A 25,038-nucleotide genomic window follows, 5' to 3' on the forward strand; every position below is an offset into this window, starting at 1 on the left:
TCACTCTGGATGAACTGCAGAGATCTACAGCTGAGGTGGGAGACTCTGTCCATAGGACAACAATCAGTTGTATATTGCACAAATCTGGCCTTTATGGAAGAGTGGCAAGAAGAAAGCCATTTCTTAAAGATATCCATAAAAGTGTTGTTTAAAGTTTGCCACAAGCCACCTGGGAGACACACCAAACATGTGGAAGAAGGTGCTCTGGTCAGATGAAACCAAAATTGAACTTTTTGGCAACAATGCAAAACGTTATGTTTGGCGTAAAAGCAACACAGCTGAACACACCATCCCCACTGTCAAACATGGTGGTGGCAGCATCATGGTTTGGGCCTGCTTTTCTTCAGCAGGGACAGGGAAGATGGTTAAAATTGATGGGAAGATGGATGGAGCCAAATACAGGACCATTCTGGAAGACAACCTGATGGAGTCTGCAAAAGACCTGAGACTGGGACGGATTTTGTCTTCCAACAAGACAATGATCCAAAACATAAAGCAAAATCTACAATGGAATGGTTAAAAAATAAACATATCCAGGTGTTAGAATGGCCAAGTCAAAGTCCAGACCTGAATCCAATCGAGAATATGTGGAAAGAACTGAAAACTGCTGTTCACAAATGCTCTCCATCCAACCTCACTGAGCTCGAGCTGTTTTGCAAGGAGGAATGGGAAAAAATTTCAGTCTCTCGATGTGCAAAACTGATAGAGACATACCCCAAGCGGCTTACAGCTGTAATCGCAGCAAAAGGTGGCGCTACAAAGTATTAACTTAAGGGGGCTGAATAATTTTGCACGCCCAATTTTTCAGTTTTTGATTTGTTAAAAAAGTTTGAAATATCCAATAAATGTCGTTCCACTTCATGATTGTGTCCCACTTGTTGTTGATTCTTCACAAAAAAATACAGTTTTATATCTTTATGTTTGAAGCCTGAAATGTGGCAAAAGGTTGCAAAGTTCAAGGGGGCCGAATACTTTCGCAAGGCACTGTATTTAGACCCTTTACTCAGTACTTTGTTGAAGCACATTTGGCAGAGATTACAGCCTCGAGTCTTCTTGTGTATGACGCTACAAGCTTGGCACACCTGTATTTGGGGAGTTTCTCCCATTCTTCTCTGCAGATCCTCTCAAGCTCTGTCAGGTTGGATGGGAAGTGTTGCTGCACAGCTATTTTCAGGTCTCTCCAGAGATGTTCGAGGCTCTGTCTGGGCCACTCAAGGAGATTCAGAGACCTGCATTGTATTGTATTGTATTGTATTGGCTTTGTGCTTAGGGTTGTTGTCCTGTTGGAAGGTGAACTTTCGCCCCAGTCTGTCCTGAGCAGGTTTTCATCAAGGATCTCTCTGTACTTTTCTCCGTTAATCTTTGCCTCAATCTTGACTAGTCTCCCAGTCCCTACTGCTGAAAATCATCCCCACAGCATGATGCTGCCACCATCATGCTTCGCCGTAGGGATGGTGGCAGGTTTGCTCCAGACGTGACACTTGGCATTCAGGCCAAAGAATTCAATCTTGGTTTCATCAGACCAGAGAATCTTAGTTCTCATGGTCTGAGAGTCTTTAGGTGCCTTTTGGCAAACTCCAAGCAGGCTGTCATGTGCCTTTTACTGAGGAGAGGCTTCCGTCTGGCCACTCTACCATAAAGGCCTGATTTGGTGGAGTGTTGCAGAGATGGTTGTCCTTCTGGAAGGTTCTCCCGTCTCCACAGAGGAACTCTAGAGCTCTGTCAGAGTGGCCATTGGGTTCTTGGTTACCTCCTTGACCAAGGTCGTTCTCCCCCGATTGCTCAGTTTGGCCGGGCGGCCAGCTCTAGGAAGAGTCTTGGTGGTTCCAAACTTCTTCCATTTAATAATAATGGAGGCCACTGTGTTCTTGGGGACTTTCAATGCCTCAGAAATGTTTTGGTGCCCTTCCCCAGATCTGTGCCTCGACACAATCCTGTCTCAGAGTTCTACGGACAATTCCTTCGACCTCATGGCTTGGTTTCTGCTCTGACATGCACTGTCAACTGTGGGACCTTATATAGACAGATGTGTGCCTTTCCAAATCATGTCCAATCAATTGAATTTACCACAGGTGGACTCCAATAAAGTTTGGAAACATCTCAAGGATGATCAATGGAAACAGCATGCACCTGAGCTCAACTTCGAGTCTCATAGCAAAGGGTCTGAATACTTATGTAAATAAGGTATCTGTTTTTTGTTTTGAATACATTTGCAAAAAAAATTAAAAACCTGTTTTTGCTTTGTCATTATGGGGTATTGTGTGTAGATTGCAGAGGAAAATGTTGATTTAATCCATTTTAGAATAAGGCTGTAACGTAACAAAATGTTGAAAAAGTCAAGGGGTCTGAATTCTTTCCCAAGGCATTGCACATTACTGCTACTAAAGTAGAGTTCATAACGTTGTATGCAACACATCTGTTTGTGTTACTCAGCAATAAGTTATGGATAAGACAAAGAGCTGATTGTCTATGAGGGGAGGCACATAGGCCGTGTTACTTACTCTGTGTAAAGCAGCCCCCCCCCCCCCCCCCCTCCCTCCCCCCACCTCAGGTAGCCTAGCGGTAAGAGAGGCAAGCCAGCAACAGGAGGGTTGCCATTTCGAATCCCGGGTACAATTGGAAAAGAAATGGTTGTGAAGTGAGCTGGCAACCAAAGGGTTGCTGGTATCAAATCCTAGATGCCATTGCCTGCCGTTATGCTCCCCCCCCCCCAACAACAGCTCCCAGGGCGCCCAGTGTGGAAGCCCCCCGCACCTCTCCCCCAAAGAATTGTGTGTGTCTTTTGGAGGGGTTGGGTTAAAAGTGGAAGTTCAATTTCGGGTTGGACCTTGTAAGCAATGACCAATAAAGTGATCTTCACCTCAGTCAATGGGAGCCTTTGATGGGGGATGTACAGAAGGTTTTTTGCTGACACACCCATGACACTGGCTACACATTGGGAGAAGCACCACTGACAAAGTAGGGGGAAAATTGCTGGAGTTTTGCTATTGGTTACAAAACATTGCATACCCAATGGAAATACGATCCCCATTTTCTGTGGACGTATATTATTATATTATTCAGCAAAAACAGACCCAAACTCAAACTAAGTAGATATAGTTGATATAGATAGTTATTGTTATGTGCTTTTGGAAAGTTCAGTGGTAAATCTAGACTTGGTTGTTGGCTGTTCTATGGTTTCTAGCTGTAGCAAATTCATCCAGAGTCTAGTACAGCTCTGGCTTTTGTGAATTACTTTCTGCAGTCCATTGCAACAGTATTTGGAGCAAACATTTCCAGCCTACGTGTGTGAAGTTGCTTGTGTCTCTTATCATAGCAAAAAGAACCGCACTATGGCTGGGATTCAGTCAAGCCCGTCTTTGTTTACAAACTTCACCCTGTGCACACACTACACGCTAAGTTAAAGCATACCTGTGAGGGGAGTCTACCTGGTAGTCGCAGTGAGTGCTCAAGTAGTGGGATTGTACAGTAGAGGCCACTTCATTCAAGCAAGAGGTCATATTTGTTTCCATCCACAAGAAATTACACAGAAATTAGTGACCATCGAAATTGACCCACTAAAATAGATCTTATTCTCCTCAAAGCATTTCTCCAGAAGGATATATATGTTTTAGATAAGTAGATGCACTGTGTCCATCAATTGTCAATTTTGTTTTGATGCTCTCTTGTGCTTTCTCCGATCTTCTGTTGCCGAGCAGTATCAAGATACTTCAAATATAACTCTCCCTTCCTATTAACTATCTGCGTGACACAACTATTCAACGGGTCATTTTTCTTGGAGGTGAGCGAGAGGATACCTCGGGCGCGGTAATCTGACACTTTTTTTTGTATAAAGAACGATTATGGAGCATGGTTCGTGGAATGATAGACCTACCACCGGAGAAAGAACAGGATGCGCTGTCTAAGTTTTATATATTTAAAAAAATATATGTTTTAATGTCAATTAACCTTCTGGGATGCTCTCCCACTTGCGGTGAGAAATGTTTTCAGATATGCACAGGTGAAGCTGAGGTCCACGCCGGTAGATTTATGACAGGTGGTGATGTTTATGCTACATTACTAGTCTCCCGTCTACCAGACTCGAGGCCTCTTCTCATGGTCAACACCTACACAGCTCTGCGCAGAGAGGAACTGGAGATGCTGTTATGAACAAGTATCTGCTTCTCTGCTGATAGATCTACAGCAGTCCCATTGCCCCAATTCCAAATTCACCGCTAGACGTGGGGTCTGACAACTATAAGCAATACGGTGAAATGTATTACCATATTGCTTACACACATCAAATCCTCTCGTATCTTCATAGGTGCATAGGTTCTAGGGCTGGATTTGAGATTGCGCAACTCCAGGAACACTCCTACTATCGAAATGATAAGGTGGGTTGAGGCAACTGTACAATCAGAAGGGTCTGTGTGATTTAGTATTTGTATCCACCTTAGCTTTTCGGTAGGAACCAGAGGGAAGCTAGTCTAATGATCAACAGAAGAAACGTCAACATGACATTCCTGTGTGTGCATGTGTGTATGTGCAAGAAGCTGTGTAATGGGGCTGGGACTGTGTGTGGGTGGTGATGGAGACAGTATAGGGTTCCGCACCCCTCCTTCCTCCTTCTCTCCAGTTAATATATGCACTGGGAGGGAGTTTGACTAGGACATTCCTGCCTGGTGGCTAATGGCTGCTGGGGTTCAGGGGACAGTCTTTATGAGTCTCTCCCCTGGGAGGTGGGGGTGTTCAGGGGGAGAGCAGAGCAAGTGGAGGGCAACCAACCATCCGTGGTGGAGGATGTCTGGGTGGGTGTCCGTGTTCAACCTTATTTTTCCATTCTATATAAGACTTGACCAAACGACTAGACCAATCAAATCAAATGTTATTTGTCACATGCGCCAAATATAACAGGCAACAGGTATAACCTTACAGTGAAATGCTTACTTACAAGCCCTTAACCAACAATGCTTTAAGAAGTTAAGAAAATAAGTGTTATGTAAAAAATTGAAAATAAAAATAAATATTTCAACAACAGCAGTACAATAACAATAGCGAGGCCATATACAGTGGGTGCCGGTACAGAGTCAATGTGCGGGGGCACCAGTTAATCGAGGTAGTTGAGGTAATATGCACATGTAGTTAGAGATAAAGTCAATGCATAGATAATAAACAGAGTAGCAGCAGAGTAAAAGAGGGTTCTGGGTGGCCCTTTGATTAGCTGTTCAGGAGTCATATAGCTTGGGGGTAGAAGCTGTTAAGAAGCCTTTTGGACCTTAGTGTTCTTGGGCACTGACCACTGTTGAGAGTCTAGACCTGGAGCTGAGTACCATGGGGCCAGAGTGGTTAGGCCAGATATGCTCCAAACACCGCTGTCCAGGCAAACAGTGAAGCGAAGGAAAAATACCATGCATGCTGCAGCCGATGTGGCCCTTGGGTGTAATTTGCTGTAGAGCCAGGGGTCACACACACACACCTCAGTGTGGGGGGCAGCACGTGCCACAAATTCAATAAAACGGGAAAACAACCAGGGAGGACAACCATGTCTGTGGGTTAACTATCAATGACCTGACAGTGTCTGTTTCCCTGCAGGGAGTCTGTCTGACATGGGATCTGTGTCTGTGTCTATCTATGATGGTATCTATGTCGAAACTAACTGAACTGAGATCCATTTTTGTGTTTGTGTCGAGCCATAATACTATCTGTGTGAGGCCTGGCTGTTCCAGGATCAGTGGATAGAGGCAACACAGTGAGGCTCGGGAATGGGGAATTTGCTGACTGAGCAGATGGAAGTCTCGACTCGGCCTCTAGCTCTCCCCGGAGTCCCTTCAGCCTCTGGAATGTTCTTCCAGGGACCTTTGCTCTGCTCAGTCTGTCTGTACGAGATGAGGCAGCCGTGGGCGAGACAGCGGATGACAAATGAAATGACTGACACCGTCTCAGTCTTTCTCTTCCATTTAGAACAAGCAGTGAAGAAACAATACACCAGAATGAACCAAATCAGCGCACATACACTACATGACCAAAAGTATGCTCTGCGAACATCTAATTCCAAAATCATGGGCATTAATATGTGGTTGGGTCCCCCCTTTACTGCTATAACAGCCTCCACTCTTCTGGGAAGGCTTTCCACTAGATGTAGGAACATTGCTGCGGGGACCAATCAGCCACAAGAGCATTAGTGAGGTTGGGCACTGATGTTGGGCGATTAGGCCTGGTTCACAGTCAGCGTTCCAATTCATCCCAAAGGTGTCCGATGGGGTTGAGGTCAGGGCTCTGTGCAGGCCAGTCAAGTTCTTCCACACCGATCTCAACAAACCATTTCTGTATGGACCTCGCTTTGTGCACGGGGGCATTGTCATGCTGAAAGGAAAGGGCCTTTCCCAAACTGTTGCCACAAAGTTGGAAGCACATAATACACTATAATGTCATTGTATGCTGTAGCATTAAGATTTCCTTTCACTGGAACTAAGGGGCCTAGCCCAAACCTCCTCCACCAAACTTTACAGTTGGCACTAAGCATTCGGGAAGGTAGCTTTCTCCTACCATCCGCCAAACCCAGATTTGTCCCTAAGACTGCCAGATGTTGAAGCGTGATTCATCACTCTAGAGAACGCGTTTCCACTGCTCCAGAGTCCAATGGTGACGAGCTTTACACCACTCCAGCTGACGCTTGTCATTGCGCATGGTGATCTTAGGCTTTTGTGTGGCTGCTCGGCCATGGAAAGCCGTTTCATGAAGCTCCCGACGAACAGTTCTTGTGCTGACGTTGCTTCTAGAGACAGTTTGGAAGTCTGTAGTGAGTGTTACAACCGAGGACAGATGATTTTCACGCGCTACACGCTTCAGCACTCGCCGGTCCCGTTCTCTAAGCTTGTGTGGCCTACCACTTCACGGCTGAGCAGTTGTTGCTCCTAGACATTTCCACTTTACAATGACAGCGCTTACAGTTGACCGGGGCTGCTCTGGCAGGACAGAAATGTGACGAACCGACTTGTTGGAGAGTTGGCATCCTATGAATGTGCCACGTTGAAAGTCACTGAGCTTTTCAGTAAGGCCATCCTACTGCCAGTGTATTTCTATGGAAATTGCATGGCTGTGTGCTCAATTTTATACACCTGTCAGACCCTGAAATTGGCTTATATGGATAGGTCTACATTTAAAGTTTTTTTTTACAGAAGAATTATGAAATGCATATGCATAACCATGGTAGCAATTTTACGCTGCTGCTACTCTCTGTTTATCTTATATGCATAGTCACTTTAACCATACATCCATGTACATGCTACCTCAATTGGCCCGACCAACCAGTGCTCCCGCACATTGGCTAACCGTGCTATCTGCATTGTGTCCCACCACCCGCCAACCCCTCTTTTTACACTACTGCTACTCTCTATTCATCATATATGCATAGTCACTTTAACCATACCTACATGTACATACTACCTCAATAAGCCTGACTAACCGGTGTCTGCATATAGCCTTGCTACTCTTATTTTCAAATGTATTTTTACTGTTGTTTTATTTCTTTACTTACCTACACACACATACACACACCTTTTTTTCGCACTATTGGTTAGAGCCTGTAAGTAAGCATTTCACTGTAAGGTCTACCTACACCTGTTGTATTCCGCGCACATGACAAATAAACTTTGATTTGATTTGAAAGGGAACAGTTTGGAGATCATGGGGAAATGATTATACCAAAGGAGAGGACACAACAGTTCACCTTAAACAAGAAGTCATGTGCATTTTACATATACTGTACTTTTCACCCCATTTATTTCCAAACGAAATCTGAAAATACTCTGGATACATTCAGTAACACGATAAGAATATTCCTGGACAACGTCGGGTAGATGCAACATAAGACCACAAAAATCAAGGTTTTTAGTGAGAGGACTAACTGGTGTCTCCAAGTGGCCACACAGCTCTCCAAAGTGGGCACTGATCCTAAGTCATTTCGGTGCACTTTTATGACTCAAAGAAGAGTCTTCAACTATAAGGTGCTTTCTTTGAGCTCTCCTACCTGTGCCGTTGAGGAACTAGAGCGAGCACACTTGTAGTTGTTTTGAATACAACCCTGCATCCCCGCCCTCACACAATTACTGTCGTTGTTTACGCAATCCAAATACGGTCCATTATAAATCACAATCTGGGTCAGGTGGGCATCATTTGTAAGCCTGTTCTATTGCCAACATGACTGGCTGAGTTCTAAAATACAATATTACAGTGTTAGGCTTTCACAATGCAATTCAAGGAAACGGATATGCTTGGTATGCATGGAAAGGAGTCCTGGGTGCATTCAGGTGTGCGTGCCGTGGCAAATGTTCTTCACAATACACAAACATAAGCTCATTCTGTTCAGAACAACCCATGGTGTGACGTCATGTCATCTTGTAACTAACTGTACATCAAACATAGTGATCATAAACGTTGACACTGTTTATGACATGAGTTTTATTATAAGGAAACGTGAAGTGCACATTTGGACTCACGGGTGTTTGGCTTGCTTGCATTGACATCAAAGCGGCATATATTATCAAATCCCATCAAATCTAATTGTATTGGTCACATACATGTGTTTAGCAGATGTTATTGCTGGTGTAGCGAAATGCTTATAATCCTCAATGTCTCATCTTTCAAAATACATAGAGTCCTCTTAATTTCCAACATGTCCCGCACTCCGACAACAACAAATATGCTAAAGTTGCCCAGTTAGTGGGTGGGATGAGGTGCTCAAGTTCAGAACGGCTGTTAGTCAAAACCCATAAAGCGCTGCGAAGCGCAGAGCCCGAGCTCTGACGTCATGTATAGCGCGTTACTGTACAGGCACTGCGCTCCATTTTCAACCCGTATATTGGTACAAATGTAAACGGTTAGGACCCTGTAAACTGGCCTCAAAGTGATACATCTGATCAAGGATCAGTATTATAGGGGCACTCGAACTCATTTTGAATGAAGAGTTGTGTAATGGAGGATTTTCTGATAAACCAGTCGACCGTCAGTTTAAAGACCACCAGGCCAGCAGGGGGTGCTCCATAAAATATATATACGAGGATAAAGGTAGTCAATTCGCACAAGTGTAATGGACACACACAAAGCTTACGGTAAAGTATTTCCTTACTGGTATTCTTTCAGGGTCCTTTACTAAACACATCAAATAAAATCCAAATGATGCGTTTCTCTGTATAACAGAAGGACCCATGGTGATGTAAAAGCCCTGACTGCTTCAGTCATGCCCTGTTTCTTCTACTCCAAGGATCATCAACTAGATTCAGCCGCGGGCAGATTTATTTCCTTAGCGGATGTTCCGGGGGACATTTTGGAATATAATTACAAATCATTTGTAGGCTGCAAATTGGCCGCAAGAAGCCCAAACTGATATGTTTGACTTAAACATAATAATTTCAAACCTTGCTCACATTCGTATACGATCCCATATCTCTCTGTTATGCGTGGGACAACGTTTGAACAGATTTTCTAAATTAAAATCACTTGGAGCTGATTTTCTAGTGTTTTTAGAGGTAGTTTTTTTTGCTCAGAAAACTTGGCGGGGGGGGGGATAAAAAAAAATCAACAGTTTGGGGAACCCTGTTCAACGCTATCATTTCCCCCAGGTATACTGCAGACGCTGGGACACTTACGGGCAGCCTAAAAGCTGCACACACCCCCCCCCCCCCTCCCTCAGCGCTATGATAAACATTGGTCTTTTCTGGCATATTTATTTTCCTAATGTAGATCTAGCAAGAAGATGCCTCTCTATCCTCTAGAACGAAGCGTTGCCTTGTCTTACAGTCAAATGCCTGAAATGAAATAGTGCCTCCGGGATATTTGGGCAGCTTCTTTGTGTTTAAAGCAGTTGTACGTCCTATGTCCACAGTGTTATGCTCTGTGAGTGTAAATTAACCAATCAGATGTCTCAAGCTGGACCATAACAGGAACATAACACGACTGTTTGATTTTATAGGGGCTCTTGGTTCAGTTACGGGAGCAAAGGACAAAAAAGACCTTTCGGTTTTTCTTGGCAGCAGAAGCATGAGAATGAAAAGCATGCGACGACCAAACAGCGGTCTTCAAATGAGGAATCTGATCTCATGTTTACGTAATATACGTTCCCCTAATGTGTGCATGTTATGTGTAGCACGTGTGCACATGTGTTCAGCCATTGACTATAGCGTCGTCACGTGGTCTCTGAAATGTGTTTTCCATCGGTTGGAGTCTGTGCCGTGTTCACTTCACTCCTCCTGGGGATCCTCAAGCTCTTCTGAAAGCTCTTCTGAAAGCTCTTCTGAAATCTCTAAACCCGGCCGAGGCCTTAGGAAAACCAGAGGGCAGGCATGGAGGCGTCGGGACGGGTGACATTGATTGATAAAGTCAGGAGAGAACATGCCCCGTCCCTCTCAGCGCACACACACGTCCACACTCACATGTGCTAATGCGCAGCAGCACACACACACCTCTTCAAGGCATTGGATCATAGCTGAGGTGTGCGTATGTGTGTGTGTGTGTGGTGGGGGGAGGCATAGGGGGGATTGGGACGCACGAAATTGAGTGATGAAGTTATACAGAACGATTAATTAGGAGAGAACATACCTCCAATCAACTCAACACGCACACACACATCTCAAGGCACTTGATCGTAGCTGCGGTGCATTTGCCTGTGTGCGGGGCCCATTTCTGCTGCTTTCGATATGCCTAATGGGGAGAGAAGTTCGGGGGGTCGGCGAGGTAGTCGACGAGCCGTCAGCCGTGGAACTGGACTGTTTCCTCATATTAAAGCTGTCTAATTCTAACCATAATTCACCCGCAGAGAGCTCTACCTTTCAGAGGGCATTAATTACTTTTTTGTCAGCTCTACAGACCCTCTAGTCTGTGTCCCAAATGGGTCCATAGGGCTCTTGGTCAAATGATGTGCACTATGTAAGTAAAAGGGTGCCGTTTGGAATCTCTAGTCCACATCCCTCCACCCCGGACCCCCGTCCTGAGACCGTGGAGGCGCCAAGGCCGCAAGTGGCGACAGAGACAGGGGAACTCGAACCTGCAGCACCTGGTCGCCTGTCACCACATGCTAATGAACACCACCTGCTGGAGAGAGAGAGTGAGAGAGAGAAAGGTGTCGGAAGAGTACATGTCCTAAACAAATTACCTCAGGCAGTGACCCATGGGTGCAATGGAGGTATGTTGTATCACACTTGTGATAGTTACTACATATGACCATAGACAGCTCAGTGTGTGTGTCATTTCTGTCTCTACGCTGGGTTGGTTGCAAAGCAATTCTGAATATTATTTCCCTTCCTTCTTAGCCTAGGCCTACTGTGCTATATTCTTGTATAAATGAGGAAAATGCAAATGAGATATGCTCAAGGCATTGGAATATATTCAATTATTTCCACCCATCTTAGAGTGAAGCGAACACGGTACAGACTCCAACCGAATGTTTCAAATCCAAGTTTATTGGTACACAGATTTGCAGATGTTATCGCAGGTGTAGCAAAATGCTTGTGTTTCTAGCTCCAAACAGGACAGTAATAATACCTAGCAATACAAAACAATATGCACATAGTCCAAATTATCCAAGTTGAATGAAAGAAAATGCAAAATATCAGAACGAGCAATGTCAAGTCAAACGTTTGGACACACCTACTCATTCCATTTTTATTTTATTTTTTATATATAGTTAAACAAATCAAAATAGATTTTAAATTTGAGATTCTTCAAAGTAGCCACCCTTTGCCTTGATGAAAGCTTTGCACAAGCTTGGCGTTCTCTCAACCAGCTTCATGAGGTAGTCACTTGGAATGCATTTCAATTAACACGTGTGCCTTGTTAAATGTTAATTTGTGGAAATTCTTTCCTTCGTAATGCGTTTGAGCCTATCAGTTGGGCTGTGACAAGGTAGGGTTGGTATACAGAAGACAGCCCTATTTGGTAGAAGCAAGTCCATATTATGGCAAAGAGAAACAACAGTCCATCATTACTTTAAAACATGAAGGTCAGTCAATCTGGAACATTTCAAGAACTTTGAAAGTTTCTTCAAGTGCAGTTGCAAAACCCATCAAGCGCTATGATGAAACTGGCTCTCATGAGGACTGCCACAGGAAAGGAAGACCCAGAGTTACCTCTGCTGCAGAGGATAAGTTCTTTAGAGTTAACTGCACCTCAGATTGCAGCCCAAATAAATGCTTCAGAGAGTAACAGACAAATCTCAACATCAGACTTATTGGTCGAAATGCTGCAGAGAAACCACTACTAAAGGACACCAATAAGAAGAATAGACTTGCCTGGGCCAAGAAACACAAGCAATGGACATTGGACTGGTGGAAGTCCAAATTTGCGATTTTTGGCTCCAACCTCTGTGTCTTTGTGAGAAGGATGATCTCCGCATTTGTGGTTCCCACTGGAGGAGGAGGTGTGAGCATGGAGGAGAACGTGTGATGGTGTGGGGGTGCTTTGCTGGTGACCCTGTCTGTGATTTATTTAGAATTCAAGGCACACTTGGGCCTCCCGGGTGGTGCAGTGGTTAAGGGCGCTGTACTGCAGCGCAGCTGTGCCATCAGAGTCCCTGGGTTCGCGCCCAGGCTCTGTCGTAACCGGCTGCGACCGGGAGGTCCGTGGGGCGACGCACAATTGGCCTAGTGTCGCCCGGGTTAGGGAGGGCTTGGTCGGTAGGGGTGTCCTTGTCTCATTGCGCACCAGCGAATCCTGTGGCGGGCTGGGCGCAGTGTGCGCTACCCAAGGTGGCCAGGTGCACGGTGTTTCCTCCGGCACATTGGTGCGGCTGGCTTCCAGGTTGGATGCGTGCTGTGTTAAGAAGCAGTGCGGCTTGGTTGGGTTGTGTATCGGAGGACGCATGACTTTCAACCTTCGTCTCTCCCGAGCCCGTACGGGAGTTGTAGCGATGAGACAAGATAGTAGCTACTACAACAATTGGATACCACGAAATTGGGGAGAAAAAGGGGTAAAACATTTTTAAAAACGAAAAAAAATAATGAAAAAATTATAATTCAGCAAAAGGGGCACTCTAACAGCACTCTGTAGAGATACACCATCCCATCTGGTTTGCGCTTAGTGGGACTATCATTTGTTTTTCAACAGGACAATTACCCAAAACACAACTCCAGGCTGTGTAGGGGCTATTTGACCAAGAAGGATAGTGATGGAGTACCACGAAATTGGGGAGAAAAAGGGGTAAAACATTTTTAAAAATTAAAAAATTATAATTCAAGGCACACTTAACCAGCATAGCTACCACAGCACTCTGTAGAGATACACCATCCCATCTGGTTTGCGCTTAGTGGGACTATCATTTGTTTTTCAACAGGACAATTACCCAAAACACACCTCCAGGCTGTGTAGGGGCTATTTGACCAAGAAGGAGAGTGATGGATCAGATGCATCAGATGACCTGGCCTCCACCCAATCACCCAACCTCAACTTAATTGAGATGGTGTGGGATGGATTGGACCGCAAAGTGAATAGAAAGCAGTCAAAAATTGCTCAGCATATGTGGGAGCTGAACGTATTCTCTGCAGCAGAGGTAACTCTGGGTCTTCCTTTCCTGTGGCGGTCCTCATGAGAGCCAGTTTCATCATATCGCCTGATGGTTTTTTGCAACTGCACTTGAAGAAAATGTCAAAGTTCTTGCAATGTTCCCTATTGACTGACCTTCATATCATAAAGTAATGATGAACTGTTGTTTCTCTTTGCTTATTTGAGCTGTTCTTGCCATAATACGGACTTGGTCTTTTACCAAATAGGGCTATCTTCTGTATACCACCCGTACTTGTCACAACACAACTGATTGGCTCAAACGCATTAAGAAAGAAATTCCACAAATGAACTTTTAACAAGGCACACCTTGTTAATCGAAATGCATTCCACCTCATGAAGCTGGTTGAGAGAATGCCAAGAGTGTGCAAAGCTGTCATCAAGGCGAAGGGTGGCTACTTTGTAGAATCTCTAATATAACATATATCTTAATTTGTTTAAGCCTTATTTGGTTGCTACATGATTCCATATGTGCTATTTCATAGCTTTGATGTCGTCACAATTATTTTACAACGTAGAAAATAGTAAAAATAAAGAAAAACCCTTGAATGAGTAGGTGTGTCCAAACTTATAAATATATAAATAATGGTGTGTATAGACAGTATGGACAGTATATGAATTGAAACGGCGTTTAGTAATAATTATATAGGATGAGCCATGACTAGTAGAATACAGTATATACATACAGTATCTTCGCAAAGTATTCAAACCCCTTGACTTTTGCCACATTTTGTTATGTTACATCCTTCTTATAAAATCGATTAAATCGTTTTTTTCACGCATCAATCTACACACAATACCCCATACTGACAAAGCAGAAACAGATTTCTAGAAATGTTTGCTAATTTCAAAACAAACAAAAAAATCACAGTCTCTGCCTCTGAAGAACATCCCCATAGCATGATACCACCAGCATTCTTCACCGTAGGGATGGTACCAGGTTTCCTCCAGATGTGACACTTGGCATTCAGGCCAAAGAGTTCAATCTTTCTTTCATCAGACCAGAGAATCTTATTTCCCATGGTCTGAGATTCTTTAGGTGCCTTTTGGCAAACAAAGCAGGCTGTCATGTGCCTTTTACTGAGGAGTGGCTTCCATCTGACCACTCTACCATAAAGGCCTGATTGGTGGAGTGCTGCAGAGATGGTTGTTCTTCTGGAAGGTTCTCCCATCTCCACAGAGAAACTCTAGAGCTCTGTCAGAGTGGCCATCGAGTTCTTGGTCACCTCGCTGACGAAGGTGTTTAGCTTATCTGGGAACCAGGCGTCGGTGTCCGCTACATGGCTGACTTTTTTTTAAATAATCCGTGATTGTCTGGAGTCCCTGCCACATACACTACTGTTCAAAAGTTTGGGGTCACTTAGAAATGTCCTTGTTTTTGAAAGAAAAGCTTGTTTTTGTCCATTAAAATAACATCAAATTGATCAGAAATACAGTCTAGACATTGTTAATGTAGTAAATGACTATTGTAGCTGGAAACAGCTGATTTTGAATGGAATATATATATAGAGTTGCAAAGAAAAATCTCAGACTGGCCAATAAAAATAAAAGATTAAAATGGGCAAAAGAACACAGACACTGGACAGAGGAACTCTGCCTAGATGGCCAGCATCCCAGACTCGCCTCTTCACTGTTGACAGTGAGACTGGTGTTTTGCAGGTACTATTGAATGAAGTTGCCAGATGAGGAAGTCTGTTAAATTATTCTTTATTACCAACGCAGTATTGTAAACTCATCATTCATGGCCGATGTTTGCTTGTTTGCAGACTTTTTGTACAGCTTTGACAGTGCTACTGTATCTTTTTTGTGTAACGTCCTGACCTTAGTTCCTTTTTTATGTCTCTGTTTAAGTTTGGTCAGGGCGTGAGTTGGGGTGGGCATTCTATGTTTTTGTTCTAGGTTTTGTATTTCTGTGTTTGGCCTGGTATGGTTCTTAATCAGAGGCAGCTGTCGATCGTTGTCTCTGATTGAAAACCATACTTAGGTAGCCTGTGGGTAGTTATTTTCTGGTTAGTGTTTATTGCACCTGTCAGAACTGTTCGTTTATCGTTTTGTTGTTTTTGTTCTTGTAATCATTCTTTATTAAAAGTATTATGGATACGTACAACGCTGCACTTTGGTCCTCCTCTTCTTCCACCAATGACAATCGTTACATTTTGACACGCAAAGACCCAAACGTCATTCCATAGTATGTATATTGTGAAGCTAATAGCAGTAACGCTATTACTGTGTAACTCCGGTAGGGTAACATCTGAAAAATAGCGCACTTGGTAGTGCGTACCTATGCTCGACCAGTTGGCAAAAGCCAACATCACCCACAACAGAGAATGGTTGATTGTCAAGGGCAATGAATTCCATTATATTGGCTTTAATGGATTCTCGCTGAAAATGTCTTACTCTTTCAAATGACTGCTAGACTTGTTGACTGCCCGATCCACACAGCAGACATTGTGGGCTAGGTTAGGAATGCTGTGTTGCACGTGTTGCACAGCATTTTACGTGGCGTCATTAATGTCACGCCATGACCTTAGAGCTTTTTATGTCTCTATTTTGGTTTGGTCAGTGTGTGAGTTGGGTGGGCATTCTATGTTCTTTTTTCCTATTTCTGTATTTCTTTGTTTTGGCCGGGTATGGTTCTCAATCAGGGACAGCTGTCTATCGTTGTTTCTGATTGGGAACCATACTTAGGTGACTTTTCCCCACACGGTTTTTGTGGGTAGTTATTTTCTCTTTTGACAGGACTGTTTTGGTTTTCGTTCATTCTCTTTGTTATTCAGTGTCCAGTTGAAATAAAAGTATGAACACTTACCACGCTGCGCTTTGGTCCTCACCTTCTTCAACAGACGATCGTTACAGAACTACCCACCACCAAAGGACCAAGCAGCGTGGAAGAGTGGACTGGACATGGGAAGACATCCTGGACGGCAAGGGATCCTACACATGGAAGGAGATCCTGGCTGGAAGGGATTGCCTCCCATGGGAACAGGTGTAGGCAGCCAGGAGAACGGAGGCAGCAGGAAAAGGGAACCAGCGTTATGAGGGAACATGGCTGGCAAGGAAGCCCGCGAGGCAGCGCTGAATCCGGAGCGTCCAGAGGCGCCCTTCGGTCCGGAGCGTCCAGAGGCGCCCTTCGGTCCGGAGCGTCCAGAGGCGCCCTTCGTTCCGGAGCGTCCAGAGGCGCCCTTCGTTCCGGAGCGTCCAGAGGCTCCCTTCGTTCCGGAGCGTCCAGAGGCTCCCTTCGTTCCGGAGCGTCCAGAGGCTCCCTTCGGTCCGGAGCGTCCAGAGGCTCCCTTCGGTCCGGAGCGTCCAGCGGCGCCCTTCGTTCCGGAGCGTCCAGAGGCTCCCTTCGTTCCGGAGCGTCCAGAGGCTCCCTTCGTTCCGGAGCGTCCAGAGGCTCCCTTCGTTCCGGAGCGTCCAGAGGCTCCCTTCGGTCCGGAGCGTCCAGAGGCTCCCTTCGGTCCGGAGCGTCCAGAGGCTCCCTTCGGTCCGGAGCGTCCAGCGGCGCCCTTCGGTCCGGAGCGTCCAGCGGCGCCCTTCGGTCCGGAGCGTCCAGCGGCGCCCTTCGGTCCGGAGCGTCCAGCGGCGCCCTTCGGTCCGGAGCGTCCAGAGGCGCCCTTCGGTCCGGAGCGTCCAGAGGCGCCCTTCGGTCCGGAGCGTCCAGAGGCGCCCTTCGGTCCGGAGCGTCCAGAGGCGCCCTTCGGTCCGGAGCGTCCAGAGGCGCCCTTCGGTCCGGAGCGTCCAGCGGCGCCCTTCGGTCCGGAGCGTCCAGCGGCGCCCTTCGGACCGGAGCGTCCAGAGGCGCCCTTTGGTCCGGAGCGTCCAGAGGCGCCCTTTGGTCCGGAGCGTCCAGAGGTGCCCTTTGGTCCGGAGCGTCCAGAGGCGCCCTTTGGTCCGGAGCGTCCAGAGGCGCCCTTCGGTCCGGAGCGTCCAGAGGCGCCCTTCGGTCCGGAGCGTCCAGAGGCGCCCTTCGGTCCGGAGCGTCCAGAGGCGCCCTTCGGTCCGGAGCGTCCAGAGGCGCCCTTCGGACCGGAGCGTCCAGAGGCGCCCTTCGGTCCGGGGCACGCTACGTGGGTGCCCAGTCCGGGGTCGGTGGCGACTGTCCCCGCTCTAGAGGCGGCACCTAAGTGGGCCAAGCCAGAGGTGGAGCGGGGTCTATGTCCTTCACCAGAGCCGCCACCTCGGAGAAATGCCCACCCAGACCCTCCCCTATAGGTTCAGGAGGGGGGGGGGGGGGGTACTGTCACGTCCTAACCTTAGAGCTTTTTATGTCTCTATTTTGATTTGGTCAGGGTGTTAGTTGGGTGGGCATTCTATGTTATTTTTTTCTATGTTTTTGTATTTCTTTGTTTTGTATTGTTTTGTATTTTCTGTTTTGTGTTTCTGCACCCGACAGGACTGTTTTGGTTTTCGTTCATTCTCTTTGTTATTCAGTGTTCAGTTGAAATAAGAGTATGAACACTTACCACGCTGCGCTTTGATCCTCACCTTCTTCAACAGACGATCGTTACAATTAGGTATGCACAGTAGCTTTGACATCGGTTTTTAACGTCGATGTTAAACTAGACATACCGATGTATTAAACTAGACATGCCGATACCCATGTTGGCATTTTTAGCTAATACCGGCTAATCCCTATATGTTCACCAATATATCGTGCATCCCTAAAAATAGATTGGGGGCTGTGAATTTATGCACGGGTTGACAGTTGGGTCTTTAACTAGGGTGTTGATTGGAGAGGCAATGTTTTTTTTCGGAGGGGGACAAAGAAAAGGGAAAGGGGGATACGATTAGTACCCATGTCCTCGTGCAAGGGACTCACGATTAGTACCCATGTCCTCGTGCAAGGGACTCGAGTCCAAGGCACCGGTTTTGTATAAACACCCCTCCATGGGTGTGTTTGACAGGGACAAGGTGCTAGCAGAGGGCAGAGAGTAGCCAGGGAGTAGAGCCGAAAATAATATTCAAATACTTGAGCTGGGCTTGATTGAGCTTTCCTGGCGTAATGGAACCTATAGAATAGTAGCAAATATGCAATCCCTGTCCTTCTGGCACTCCAGGCAGACTTAAGCAAACGCTAAAAATATTTGAAAAATATTAAATAGTATTTGAACACAGGTCTGCAGATGAGAAAGGTCTGTCGTCTCACCCACATTACGGCTTCCCACGATGCTCAGCCATTGGCCGTGACACATGTGGAGTTGATTGGAACGTTTCTTGTCTCTTGGAATGAGCCAATTATTTACACTCCGTGGTTCAAAGCTGGCTGTGTGTTTACTAGACTACAGATCTCATCAAAGGAAGGAGGACTTTGGTTAAAACGGGCTTCCAGGAAAAGTAAATCACATTTAGGAGGAACCTAACTGACATCAGCAAGAGCCTTATGATTTTGGTATGAGCCATGTGTTTGAGCCTCAAGTGTGGAGACTGGTTTCCCAGCACACCATCATAAGTGTCAATCTTGTGGTAAATGTCATTAACATAACTCCTGTACAGGACTTAATCCCTTTGTATCCAGCTTCCCTTAGCGCTCTGGGAGAGTTACTGACAGTCTCTTTCATACCGGATATCTCACACTGTCTGTCTGCGGACAACAGGTGTATTCTATATCCATATGATGAGAGAGGACAAATTTTTTTCTCATGAGCATGGCCTTATTTCTTTTACAGCATGTTGGATGACTGTCATTCATATTCCATTCATATAACATCGATAGGTTTAGGTATATAACACTCAAATGTTCCCTATACCCATCATGAGGTTACTACAACCTAGCCTATGAATGAAAGTTTACAATGCAGGTGCACACAGGTCGAGAATGTTTTTGAGATGACAGACAGTGACACATGGACAGACAGTGACACATTCAATACCGCCTTGCACACTCTTGCCTGCTTCTAGCTTATCTAAGGTGTAATCATTAGTCCAACAGTTGCAAACAAGAGTTTTTATTGGACAAATTCAGGTATTTTTATCCACGTTTCATTTGCTTCCATTTAAGAAACGTTTTTTCAACAGAATCGGTGGATTGAATACAACCCTGATCACGCAAACACAGTTTACTTTCATAGCAGCCACGTTGTATTCATTCTAGCCTCTATGCACTTTACTCTCTCACCTTTTCACAATTAATTAATAAAACCAAAAGCTTACCTTGACTTGGAAGAGTTCCAATGTTGTGTTGAATAGTCATAGCCAGCTAGCTAACATAGCATCCCTCTGTTTGAGCCGGGTGTTTCAGTAGGCTAAACTAGCGAGCTGCATTTGTAAGTTAAGTAAGTGAAACTGAAAGGGGAAAAAAATACAATCAGAAATTCATTTGTTGTTGTCTTTCTCTCTCCGAGTCAACTACTCTCCACATTTTATGCACTGTAGTTCTAGCTAGCTGTAGCTTAGGCTTTCAGTACTAGATTAATTCTCGGATCCTTTGATTGGGTGGAGGACATGTCAGTCCATGCTGCAAGCCCTCTGATAGGTTGGAGGACGTCCAAATTAGAAGTTGTCATAATTCATGTGTAAGTCTATGGAAGGGGGTGAGAACCAAGAGCCTCTTAGGTTTTGTATTGAACTCAGTGTATCAAAAGGAGGATGGAAGCTAGCTGTCCTCCGGCTACACCATGGTGCTACCCTACAGAGTGCTATTAAGGCTACTGTAGACCTTTGCAAAACAATGTGTTTTAAAAGGATAACTTTTTCAATGTTTTACATTCTTTATTTTTATGAAATTCACTGAGAAGGATGGTCCTTACCTTCCTCCTCTGAGGAGCCTCCATTGCTGGGTATTGTCAATAAGGAGCAGCAACAGTAGACACGGTAGAGTTTAGGGTTGAAAATATCACAGTTGTGATATTGAGTGCTGGGTATGATGAAACAAGTGAAGCTACAAGTAAAATCCATTAGTCTCACAACTCTCACCAGAGGAACACATCACTCTGGGCCTATGGGGGGTTTCTTATCCTTTCATAGCACTATACACCCCCACCACCAGAGGTCAAAGTGGTCCAGTCCCCTAGTTCACACCTCGTCTTGTAGGAAACAGACATGAGAAGAGAGACACCACGACAGCTTGTTGATGCTCATAGCGCCCTCGGAACATGACGCTAGAAAGCCAGCCGTGTCCTCAACCATCTCGAGTCCCACAAACTCTTGTTACCAAACAACACCAGCGTCACATTGAGAAGACCACCGAACGTGGTAGAGAAAAGGGTGTTTTTGCTCTTTAATCCAGTACCATTTTGACATTACCCCACAGCTTCATGTTCCCATAACCATGGTTGTGTAGGGTCAGCCACGTTGTGACCACAGGGGGTTAGTAGCACCTTAATTGGGGAGAAGGGGCTTGTGGTAATGACTGTAGCGGGTTCAGTGGAATGCTATCAAACACAGCAAACGCGTGGTTTCCAGGTGTTTGATGCCATTCCATTTCCTCCATTGCTCCGGACATTATTATGAGCTGTTCTCCCCTCAGCAGTCTCCACTGGCTGTGCCTGACAAACCCTTGTTGCCGAAACACAGCCGTCTTCAGAAGCATTCCAGAGAAGAGAGTATTTTCCAGCCCTACTTAAACAAAATCAAACCCAAGGCCTATTCGTGTCCTTATAACCAGCCTGTGTTTGGGGCTCTTGTGCTTTAGCCACACAATAAGCCCGGTTCTTTTTATGTAAACGACATGTCAAAGTTTGGTAAACTGACCTTGGGATTACCACAAATATTCATATCCTCACATTGTTCTCCTGGGCTGAGATTGGCTGGGAGCCAGGAAGGGGAGGTCCAGATCCACCTCTGCTGCCTGCACCACAATTAACAGCATGTAACTGCTTTGTTTACAGGACGAAAGTGAATAATATATGGGATTTCGATTAGATTTCACAATGTCACGTCGACATTCCGTCAAGCAGGAAGCTAGATACTCTAGTGTATATAGACAGTATTGTCAGTGGAGGAGGAGAGAGAGTGTCAAGTGACACGCGCAGAGCGCTTGATTTTAGCTGCCGTTGACGGGCAGGACTCTCGCGTTGTGCTTGTGAATGAATTTGATCATGTAGCCTACTGATTACTTCTTGATGAATAAATACAATTCAAATGTTTTGTTGTTTCTCTGTAATACTAGCCACCTAACCATTTTATGAAGTTGGCTTTAGCTAGCTGGCTAGACAGATTCCCAATCTCCCAACCTCATAGCTACAAAACCATTTCAGGCTATCAATCGAGTCTTAGCTGGCAATCCTACTGGCAAGGTTGCTAGACTTTAGAAAAAAACTAAAGTTGCTTTAATTCCAACAGAGATTAGATGTCACATTGAAAACTACCATTATGTGACACATTAAGAAATATTCAAATAAGACTCAAAGGAAGAACACGGAAAAACAAAATCTACTCTAATGGAGTTGATTTGTTAATTCAAAATTCATCTGAGTTCAATTTAAATAAGTCTGAGAGTTGGATATTTACTCCATTTGGTGTCGTTTTAACTCCAAAAATATCAACACCATGACCAGAGTAGTTTTAACACAAAATGGGGGTGGGACCATCTAAACTCCAAAATAGTGTTACATTTGACTCCATATGGGTTGAATTAACTCTTGCGATTTTACCGTGTATGTATTACATATAATTTAATTGCCAAATTTTGTTAAAGATAAATTTCACTACTGCTCTTTCACTGTACATGTCATTAATATAATTATAAATGTATATCATACATTTTTTTTTCCTCACTACACTCAAAGACGAGCATTTCTGCATCTCACCGGTAGAAACGGGCCATCTATATTTCCTGGTTGTAAGAAAACCACAATATCCAGAATTCATAGCGAATTCATTACGTAGTACCGCCCCTGTCGAGGTGGAGTCAGTCGAGAATGGGTGTCAACAGGTAGCTAACGTTACTCAATGGACCAGTCACTCGTTCATAGAACATCAGCTTGCAAATAACTATATATTTTTATTTTTGTTTCGACAACAACTGTAAAGTATAGTCATGGTGTGGTGCACAGTACCAGGATGTGCAAACTACAAGCAAGCACAGGCTGCTGGAGTAACATTAAAATGTGTTACCTTATTAAGCCAATGAGTCCCACCACGATGCCAGTGCGATTTGGACTTCTAACCCCTTTTAAACATTGTGTGTTTGAGGTACACACTTTTGGGTTATACCATTGGATATGTCTATTTCTTCTGCATCCGTTGGTACCATTAGTATGTGATTAATGGGGGCTAAGTTAGAGAGGTGTTTGCGAGATAAGGGCTGATCCCGAAGGGGACCGGAGCCAGGTCTTTTTTACAAGAACATCTGTAGAGTGACTCCATCGTTGCATTATCCACATGGTAAATGTGAACTTGTGAGTCTGAAAATGGACACTGGAGGTTATAATGAACCAATTAGGCACATTTGGGCAGTCTTGATGCAAAATTTTGAACAGGAATGCAGTGGTTCATTTGATCAGTCTGATACTTTGCACATACTGCTGCCATCTAGTGGCCAAAATTGAAATTACTTCTGGGATGGGATAATACATTATGGCCTTTCTCTTGCTTTTCAAATATGATGGTACAATGATTTTTTTTAAAACGCATGTTTTTTCCATTGTATTATCTTTTACCAGATCTATTGTGTTATATTCTCCTACATTCCTTACACATTTCCACAAACTTCAAAGTGTTTCTTTTCAAATGGTATCAAGAATATGCATATCCTTGCTTCAGGTCTTGAGCTACAGGCAGTTAGATTTGGGTGTCATTTTAGGCGAAAATTGAAAAAAAGGGGCGGATCCTTAAGAGATTTTAAAGTACAAAAGGGAAAATAAATAAACATAAACGTAGGTTGTATTTACAATGGTGTTTGTTCTTTACTGGTTGCCCTTTTCTAGTGGCAACAGGTCACAAATCTTGCTGCTGTGATTGCACTCTGTGGTATTTCACCCAATAGATAGTTTATCAAAATTGTAATTGTTTTCGAATTCTTTGTGGGTCTGTATAATATGAGGAAAATATGTGTCTCTAATATGGTCCTACATTTGGCAGGACGTTAGGAAGTGCAGCTCAGGTTCCACCTCATTTTGTGGGCAGTGTGCACATAGCCTGTCTTCTCCTGAGAGACAGGTCTGCCTTCGACGGGCCTTTCTCAATAGCAAGGCTATGCTCACTGATTCAGTACATAGTCAAAGATTTCCTTAATTTAGGGTCAGTCACATTATTTGGTGTTGTACAGTACATGGAGGATATTTTTGCATAACTCTGCACGCAGTCTCAATTTAGTGATTGTCCCATTTTGTGAATTCTTGGTTGGTGAGCGAACTCCAGACCTATCAACCATAAAGGACAATGGGTTCTAGAACTTTCAAGTATTTTTAGCCAGATCCTAATTGGTATGTCAAACTTTGCAGAAGATATAGGTGCTGCTGTAGGTCCTCCTTGGTTGGGGACAGAAGCACCAGATCATCAGCACACCTTAGACATTTAACTTCAGATTCTAGTAGGGTGAGGCCAGGTGCTACAGACTGTTCTAGCGCCCTCACCAATTTGTTGATATACATGTTGAAGAGGATGGGGCTTAAGCTGCATCCCTGTCTCACACCCCGGCCCTGTGGAAATAAAGGTTTTTTGCCAATTTTAACCGCATACTTGTTGTTTGTGTACATGGATTTCATAATGCTGTATGTTTTTCCCCCAACACCATCAATTTATATAGTAGGCCCTCATGCCAAATTGAGTCTGAAGCTTTTTTGAGATCAACAAATAATGAGAAGAATTTGCCTTTGTTTTGGTTTGGTTTGTTTGTTTGTCAATTAGGGTGTGCATTGTGAATACGTGGTCTGTCTTATGGTAATTTGGTAAAAAGCCAATTTTGACATTTGCTCAGTACATTGTTTTCGCTCAGGAAATGTACGAGACACTGCTGTTAATGATAATGCAGAGGATTTTCCCAAGGTTGCTGTTGACGCATATCCCACAGTAGTTATTGGGGTCAAATTTGTTCTAAATATTGGGGAATATGCCAGAGCTGAGGATGATGTTAAAGAGTTTAAGTATAGCCTATTGGAATTTGTGGTCTGTATATTTTATCATTTAGGATACCATCAATCCCACAGGCCTTTTTGGGTTGGAGGGTTTGTATTTTGTCCTTTAGTTCATTCATTGTAATTGGAGAATCTAGTGGGTTGTGGTAGTTTTTGATAGTTGATTGTTATATTTGTATTTGATAATCTATATGTTTTGGCTGTTTGTTCTTTGTTATAGAGCCAAAAAGATTGGCGAAGTGGTTTATCCATACATCTCCGTTTTGGATAGATAACTGTTCGTGTTGTTGTTTGTTTAGAGTTTTCCAATTTTCCCAGAAGTGGTTAGATTCTATGGATTCTTCAATTACATTGAGCTGATTTTTGTATTGTTTTAGCGATTCACCATAATGAAGGCGTATACTCAGGTTTTCTGGGTCTCTATGCCTAGGTTTGATTGATTTCTCCATTTCTTTCGTAGGTTTTTGCATTCTTCATCCAACCATTTCTCGTA

Source organism: Oncorhynchus mykiss, chromosome 2, assembly GCF_013265735.2.
Source record: "Oncorhynchus mykiss isolate Arlee chromosome 2, USDA_OmykA_1.1, whole genome shotgun sequence".
Classification (NCBI taxonomy): domain Eukaryota; kingdom Metazoa; phylum Chordata; class Actinopteri; order Salmoniformes; family Salmonidae; genus Oncorhynchus; species Oncorhynchus mykiss.